The 8,184-nt window shown below is 36.0% G+C and overlaps 2 pseudogenes; both read right to left on the bottom strand.

Annotated features, from left to right (window-relative positions):
* Positions 1-1,422: 1,422 nt before the first annotated feature.
* LOC104854356 lies at positions 1,423-2,029 on the bottom strand (annotated as a pseudogene).
* Positions 2,030-6,808: 4,779 nt separating this feature from the next.
* On the bottom strand, positions 6,809-7,889 carry LOC104854381 (annotated as a pseudogene).
* Between the last annotated feature and the right edge of the window lie 295 nt (positions 7,890-8,184).

Raw genomic sequence — 8,184 nt, 5'->3', positions numbered from 1 at the left:
TTCCACCACTTGCCTCACAAGCATAAGGTCCTGATCCCCGGTACCAAAAAAAAAAATGCAATAATGTTTTCACCACTCAGGTGTAGGGAGAAGTTTTCTATCATTTGGCCACTTAGCGTTTTAATAAGTGGTCAAATGTCTACAAAATGTGCCAAAGAATATTTCATCATGAGGCTCAATATAAATAGATTATTCCTGATTTAGAAAAGGTCAAAGACATTCAACCTTATTAAAACTACATTTATCTCTATGCAATTCTATCATTTAAATAACATGGAAAAATTAGTTTCGAAGACTGAATCTAGACCCTCAAATTATTTATCTGCTGCAGCCCTATAATAATTTTAAGGGCACATGGAAACCCCTGAAAATAGAAGTTTATAATAGAAATACTGATAGACCTTTAATTACTAGATGGAGGCTTTAACAGACTTCATTAAACTACATTAGCACTTAATGAGTAAATATATGGATGATTTTGTCTTTGATATCTTTGTAAACTCCATTCCAGCATAAACCCAAATAAATATAAAGTATACTTTGCTTGCCTGTTTTAAAATTTCAATCTAGTATTTAAAAAATTATTTTCTCTATTTCTAACACTTTTGAATTTTAGACGAAAAGTTATGTATATTATGTTACAGCTTGATTTAATGCAGCCTAATTATTCCATTACAAATATATGAGCACATAAGTAAATTTAATTAATGATGCATGTATTATGCCTAAATTTCCTCCAACACCTCAAAATGTAAATCTGTGTCTTTGCTCTTTAAAGAGGGTATAAAGTGAGTCCTCAGATAAAATCAAGGAAACATTGTGCATCTGGTCTTCAAATTCTTCAAAGCTAAATTACTATGGCAGGATATTTCTTTATGATACAGTGATAAATGAAAAATTTTGTACTCATTTTTCATTCATACTCTTTAAGGTTAGTATATAAAGATAAATAAGATAAGAGTAAGAAAAAAGACCCCAAGAGAACTTGAAAAATGGCATACATATTATGTGGAGTCCCAGTGACACAAAACTTCACTCCCAAACCAGGGAAATTTTGTCAAGGTACTGAGTCTTTCTGAGTTTTTCATAAGGGATTTGATTTCTGTGAGCCATAAATTCCATCCATTTTTTCCACAAAGTATAAAAAATGCTCAGAACAACAGAAGGAAGAGATAGCCAATGAAGATAACTAGTGGTAAACAGAGGATAAATTCTCTCTCAGTAGTGTACTTGACATTAATGCTAATGATAATTCACCTGACTTACAGAATATTCACTTTAACAGAGAGAAGAGAGCCTGCAATAAATAGTAGAAAATATATGATGGAGTCACAATAGTACTTATAACAACAAAAAATTAAAACAAGGAACTAACACAATAGGTTCAAGGCCTTTCAAAAACTCACTTTTTATCTGCTAGATTCACATTCTCATAGCTTCATGGTCATTTGCTTCTAACAGACTTATCAGCTGAGAGAAGCATTTCAGCATGTCCATGTCATCCAGTGAACAGGGCTGCAGAATCCAGCATTTTCCTTGTGCAAGTGGATCAAGTTCAAAATATTTTTTGTTCTCTTGCCCGGAGCATGCTTCTGGCCTGTCTTGATGACAGGCCAATATTAAAAATGGTAAAGTGCACAACTGTGGGTGCTGAACAGCTGAGTTCAGTTCATTTCTAGTCATTTCTAAATCATCCTCTGAAGAAGCACTGTCTAATGCAAATATTACCCCAGAGATCCTTGGTAGTAGTGACACCAATGTCCTGATGTTATCAGCTCCTCCAAGTTCTTTTACATTCAAGATGGCATTCTGGAATGGCACTGCCTTTTTACTAAAATCTGTTGTTGACACAACATTCTCAGGGATTTCAATGCAGTTTTGAGAGCAGACTGGTCTTGTCAGAACCTGTGAGCCGTATGCATACCAGATCATACTCTGGTCACATAGATGTTTGTCCCTTGCAGCAAAATGTTCTAAAACATAGATAATCCATGTACAGAAATGCCCAAATTATCCAGAGATCAGACATCTGGCAACCTAAATCATCCAGAATAGCTCCAAAGCTGGGAAAAAAGCAGTATCTCTGGCTGCAAGTGAACAGCTCCTTTACTTTCTCATTTTTGTGGCTGAGTAGTACTCCATTTTATGCTTTAAAAAACACATCTTCTTTATGCAGTCACCAGTTGATGGGCAACTGAGCTATTTCCGAGTTTTAACTATTACAAACTCTGCCACTATAAACATGGGTGCACAGAGATGGTTCAACATATGTAAATCACTAAATGTAGTGCACTATATTAACAGAGCCAAGGATGAAAAAACATATGATCATCCCAATACATGCAGATAAAGGGTTCAGCAAAATAAAACATCAATTCATGATTTTAAAAAACCCTACAGAACATTGGAATAGGTGGTTTTTATCTCACTGATAAAAGCTATATATGAAAAACCAGCAGACAACATCATACTAAATGGTCAAATACTGAAATCCTTCATGCTAAAATCAGGAATAAGACAAGGATGTCCACTGTCACCACTCCTGTTCAGTATAGTTTTCAAAAGATTAGCCAGAGTAATTAGACAAGAGAAAGAAAAACAAGGAATAAAGATAGGAAATGAAGAAGTTAAACTGCAGATGACATGATAGTCTATATAGAAAACCCCAAGAATTTTACCAAAATTCTTCTAGACTTAATAACCAAATTCAGTAAAATAGCTAAACACAAGGTCAACACGCAAAAATCGATAGCTTTCCTGTACATAAACAATGGATTTACTGAAAGAGGAATTGGAGAAACAACTCCTTTCACAATAGCATCCAAAAAATGAAATACCTAGGAATCAATCTAATGAAAGAAATAAAAGAACTCTACTCTGAAAACTACAGCACTCCAAAAAGAAAGATTGCAGAGGATATCAGAAATTGAAAAGATCCTGACTTTGATCCCTAGTGCCAAAAAATAAAAGGCTTCCCTTGTTCCTGTTTAGGAAGAAACAATATATTGAAAGAAGCCATACTTACTTTAAATTTTTAAATATTTGATAGATATTGGCATTAGATTTCGCATGACATTTTGGAAAATTAAGCAGGAAATCCATGGAGACCTGGGCTTCCATTAGTTGGCATATTATTTTCTTTACTGCAATATCATTTCCTGATATTGGTTTAATCACACTATTCATATTTCCTTGGCTCAGTTTTGGTAATAAAGATATATGCAGGAGTATATTCATTTCTTCTGACTTTTTTTCAGTTTATTGGAGTAGATTTATTTAAATTAATTGCTAATATTGGTCTGGATTTTGTCAGTGTTAATTGTGACTTCAGTTTTTTCGTTTCTAATTACCTTGTTTTGCATATTAATTTCTTTTTTCTAAGATTGGCTAAGGATTATTTGCTGATGATATGATACTCTGCATTGAAGACCCAAAAAACTCCAGCAAAAGACTTCTAGACTTAATTGACAGATTCAGTAGAGTAGCTGGATACAAGGTCAACACTCAAAAATCAATAGCCTTCTTATACACAAATAACAGACTCATGGAGAGAGAAATAAGGGAAAAAATTCATTTTACAATAGCATCCAAAAAAATGAAGTATCTAGGAATCAATCTAACAAAAGCAGCAAAAGATCTCTACACTTAAAACTATAGTACTCTGAAAAAATAGATCAAAGAGGATATAAAAAAATGGAAAGATATCACCTTCTCCTGGGTAGGAAGAATCAACATAGTGAAAATGGCCATACTACCAAAATTGCTATACAGATTCAATGCAATGCCATTTGAAATTCCAACACAATATTTCACAGAAATAGAAAAAAGAATAAAAAAATTCATTTGGAACCATAAGAGATCTAGAATAGCAAAAGCCTTCCTAGGCAACAGACACATGGCAGAGGGTATAACACTTCCCAATTTGAAACTATACTACAAAGCCAGCATGGTACTGGCAGAAAAACAGGCCTGAGGATCAGTGGAACAGATTGGAAGACACAAAAACAAATCCAGATGTACTCAGTTCCCTCATCTTTGACAAAGGAACTCACCATCCTCAGTGGAGGAAAGATAGCCTCTTTAATAAATGGTGTTGGAAAAACTGGATTTCAACCTGCCACAGATTAAAACTGGACCCTTATCTTTCACCATGCACTAAATTAAAATCCAAGTGGATTAAAGATCTAAATATTAAAATAGAAACACTAAACTTGCTGGAAGGTAAGTTAGGCAGAACTCTGGAAGACATTGGCATAGGAAAAGACTTTATGAACAAATTCTCAGTAGCATGGGAACTAGCAGAAAGAATCAACAAGTAGGATCTCATCTTATTAAAAAGCTCTGTACTGCAAAAGAAGCCATCAGCAGAACTAAGAGACAACCTACAATGTGGGAAAAAATTTTTTACCAGGCGTTCCTCAGACGAAGGACTACTATCAGGAATATATAAAGAACTCAAAACAATCAGACCCCCCAAATATAAAGACCTGATTCAAAAATGGGCATCCGAAATGAACAGACATTTCTCAGACAAAGAAGTAAAAGCAGCAAGTAAATATATGAAAAAATGTTCCACATCACTGATCGTTTGAAAGATGCAGATGAAAACAACACTGAGATTCCACCTCACCCCACAAGGAATGGCTCCTATCAAGAAATCACACAGTAACAAATGTGGGCGGGGTTGTGGGGAAAAAGGAACCCTTCTACATTGTTGGTGGGAGTGCAGACTGGTGCAACCACTATGGAAATCAATATGGAATACCTCAAAGAGCTTGGACTGGAATAGGCTACAGTATTGTTAATGATAAAAAGGTAATCCTGATACTGGTGTACAGAGAAAAACTATTAATTCCAACAAATATGCTTCTCTGATAATAGCAATTAAATCACAAAAACAAAAACACCAACAGTAAACTATATATTAACACAAAGAGAACCAAGAGTGTGCAACCTCTATTCATAGAAAAGCAATCTATAATTATACTATAAACACTAAGGCAAGCCAAATAGCAATGCATACTAATTGTCTAACAAATGTGACAACTTTACTTCCATAAGAATAGAAAACAATTTAACTCTAATAGTATTGTGTTAACTATAAATTGAAAGATTAATAAAGCTTAATGCTTACACTATTAAGGATAGAGTGGGTGGGAAGGAGAGAATAAAAAAGAAAAATTTGAATAATTAAGCAATGGAAGATGAGAAAAGGAGAGAAATTGAGATGAAGGATATATTTAAGGAATAATAGGAAATTAATAGAATTAGAAAATGATAATTTAAATGAAAAAGAAGAAACTAAGAAATCAATAGGAATAATAAAAAACATTTTAATAAAAGAGGATGAATAAAAAACATGTTAAAAAAGAGAAAGATAAAAAAATACAGACTAGGGACAGGGATTTAGCTCAGCTGTTCAGTGGCCTGCCTTGCAAGTGCAAGGACCTGAGTTCAATCCCCGTTACCAAAAATAAAAAATAAAAATAAAAATAAAGACTAAGAAAGGAAATTCCTTCTAACTCATGGGTCATTTGCCATAATATACTACGTACTGGCTCATAGAACATGTTTAAATAAATGTAAAGACCTTGAAGTTATCCCATGTATGTTATCATAACATAATGCAGTTAAACTAGAGATCAACAGCCTAAGAAATCACATGAATTTCACAAACATGGAAATTGAACAACACTCTCATAGCCAATCAATGGCTCAAAGAAGAAATTAGTCAGTTTTCACAAATCAATAATTCCAGTACAACATACAAGAATCTGTGGGATACATTGAAAGCAGGTCTGCATGGGAAATGCATACCGGTAAATGCCCATACTAGGAAAAGAGTGAGCTCAAATAAGCTACTTAATGATGAATCTTAAGCTCCTAGAAAAAAAAGAGCAAGAGAAACCCAACTCACATACAAGGGAGGAAATTATAATAATCAGAGCAGAAATCAATGCAAAAGAGACTGAGAGAATAATACAAAGAATCAACAAAATGAAGAGTTGGTTATTAGAAAGAATAAATAAAATCCATAAACCCTTAGGCAATCTTTTCAAAAAAAGGAAAGAAAAAGCTCAGATTGATGCAGTTAGAAATGAAAAAGTTGAAGTCACAACAGATCCAGCAGAAATCCAAAGGATCATCAATACCTACTTTGAGAACATGTACTGTATAATAAAGTAGAAAACACAGAAGAAATGGACATATTTCTAGATACATACTAAATATGAAAGTTGAACAAAGAACCTAAAAATATTCTAAACACTCCAATTACAGTCAGTGAAATTGCAACATAACTAAAAATTTACCAAATAAGAAAAGCTCAGGTCCTTGTGGCTTCACTGATGAATTCTACAAGACATTTAGAGAATAACAATTGCCACTACTCTAAACTTTTCAGTGAAGTTGAAAGAGAAACAATACTTCCAAATTCATGCCTGGAAGCAAGTGTTACTTTGATTCCCACACCAGGGAAAGACCAAACCAAGAAATAGAACTACAGGCCAATCTCCAAAATGAATATAGATGCAAAAATCCTCAATAAGATACTAGCAAAGAGAATACAGAGGGTCATCAAGATCATACACCCTGACCAAATTGGATTCATTCCAGAGATGCAAGGAAGGTTCAACATACACAAGTCAATAAATGTAATACACTATATTAACATAGTGAAGGACAAAAAGCATATGATCATCTCAATAGATGCAGAAAAAGCATTCAACAAAATTCAACACACATTCATGATAAAAACCCTGCAGAAAATTGGAATAGATATGATTTAACTCATCTTGATAAAATCTGTCTATGAAAAATGAACAGCCAACATCATGTCAAATGGCCAAAAGGTGAAGTTCTTCATGCTAAATTCAGGAAGAAGACAAGGATGTCCACTGTGACAACTGTTTAATATAGTTCTGGAAAGATTAGCCAAAGCAATTAGACATTCTTTGCCCCTGAGGATCTGCTGGTACAGCCAGATGTGGTTGTCATCTTCAAAGGGCACAGTATCACTCAGCAAGACGTAGGCAATGACACCCATTCCCCACATATCCACAGAGATGGTGTAGGGCTTGCGGACCAGGACCTCAGGAGCAATGTACTCAGGGGTGCCACAGGTAGTCTTCATGAGGCAGTCATCACCCTTCTTCTGGGTGCTGGCCAGGCCAAATTCAGTGATGAAGATCTTGGAGTCAGTGCCTGGGTGGTAGTAGAGCAAATTCTCAGGCTTGAGGTCATGGCATGTAATGCCTCATGCATGTAGATACCAGACACCATCCAGCACCATCTGCTGCACCCTTTTGGCATCAGGCTCAGTGAAGGAACCCTTAGCAATGATGCGATTGAAGAGTTTGCCACCAGTAGCTAGCTCCATCATCATGTATACAAGCTCCTGTGTTTCAAACACTTCCACCAGCTGGATAAAGTTGGCATGGCGTACCCAGTGCAGCACATGAAGCTCAGACTCACACACCTCCCATCCCTCTTGGTACTTGGTATCAATCATCTTGATGGCATATGGTTGGCGGGTTGCCTGGTGTTCCACTCATAAACTTGGCTAAAGCTGCCTTAACCAATCAGAGCCTTGATGTCAAACTTAGCTGTCACACATGGGTCAAACTTGGCCCTGTACTTTGCCATACTGGGCCTTCATGGTGGTTCAGAAGGAGGCTCTGTGTGACCAATAGAGGGGCACCAGTGCCAAAGTGTGAATATTGACTAGCAGGTGGAAATGCAGCCTTGAGAGGGCCAAAACTGTCCACTTCCATGATGAAGTGTTTGTACACATCATTCTTAGTGCCACTGAAGGGTTCCACCTTCTTGATCACATCCAGCTGGACATCATTGGGTGGCTCAGGAAGGACCTTGCTTGTCCCAAAGCCCATTAAAGACACTGGGGCATCCTCTCTGGCAAAGCTGGCACCTAATGCAGGCATAGGGCTCTTTGGCATCTGGGTGGCCCTGCAGACCATATCCCAGCCACGGCCACAGCCATCATCGCCATCATACTCCCAGATCAACGTCATGGTGTCATCACAGCACGTGCTTGACCAGTGCTTGTTTTTTTCATGTCCATTAATATTTATTTTGTATAACTGGGGGCATTAATATTTGGTACATATATATTTATGATTGTCATCTCTTCCTCTTGGTTTGTTCCTTTTAAAAGGATATAGTGAC

Source organism: Fukomys damarensis, unplaced genomic scaffold, assembly GCF_012274545.1.
Source record: "Fukomys damarensis isolate Sample0158 unplaced genomic scaffold, DMR_v1.0_HiC HiC_scaffold_39, whole genome shotgun sequence".
In the NCBI taxonomy this organism is placed as follows: Eukaryota; Metazoa; Chordata; class Mammalia; order Rodentia; family Bathyergidae; genus Fukomys; species Fukomys damarensis.
Note: the sequence above shows the minus strand (reverse complement) of the source record. Positions and strands in the feature narration are given on the sequence as shown.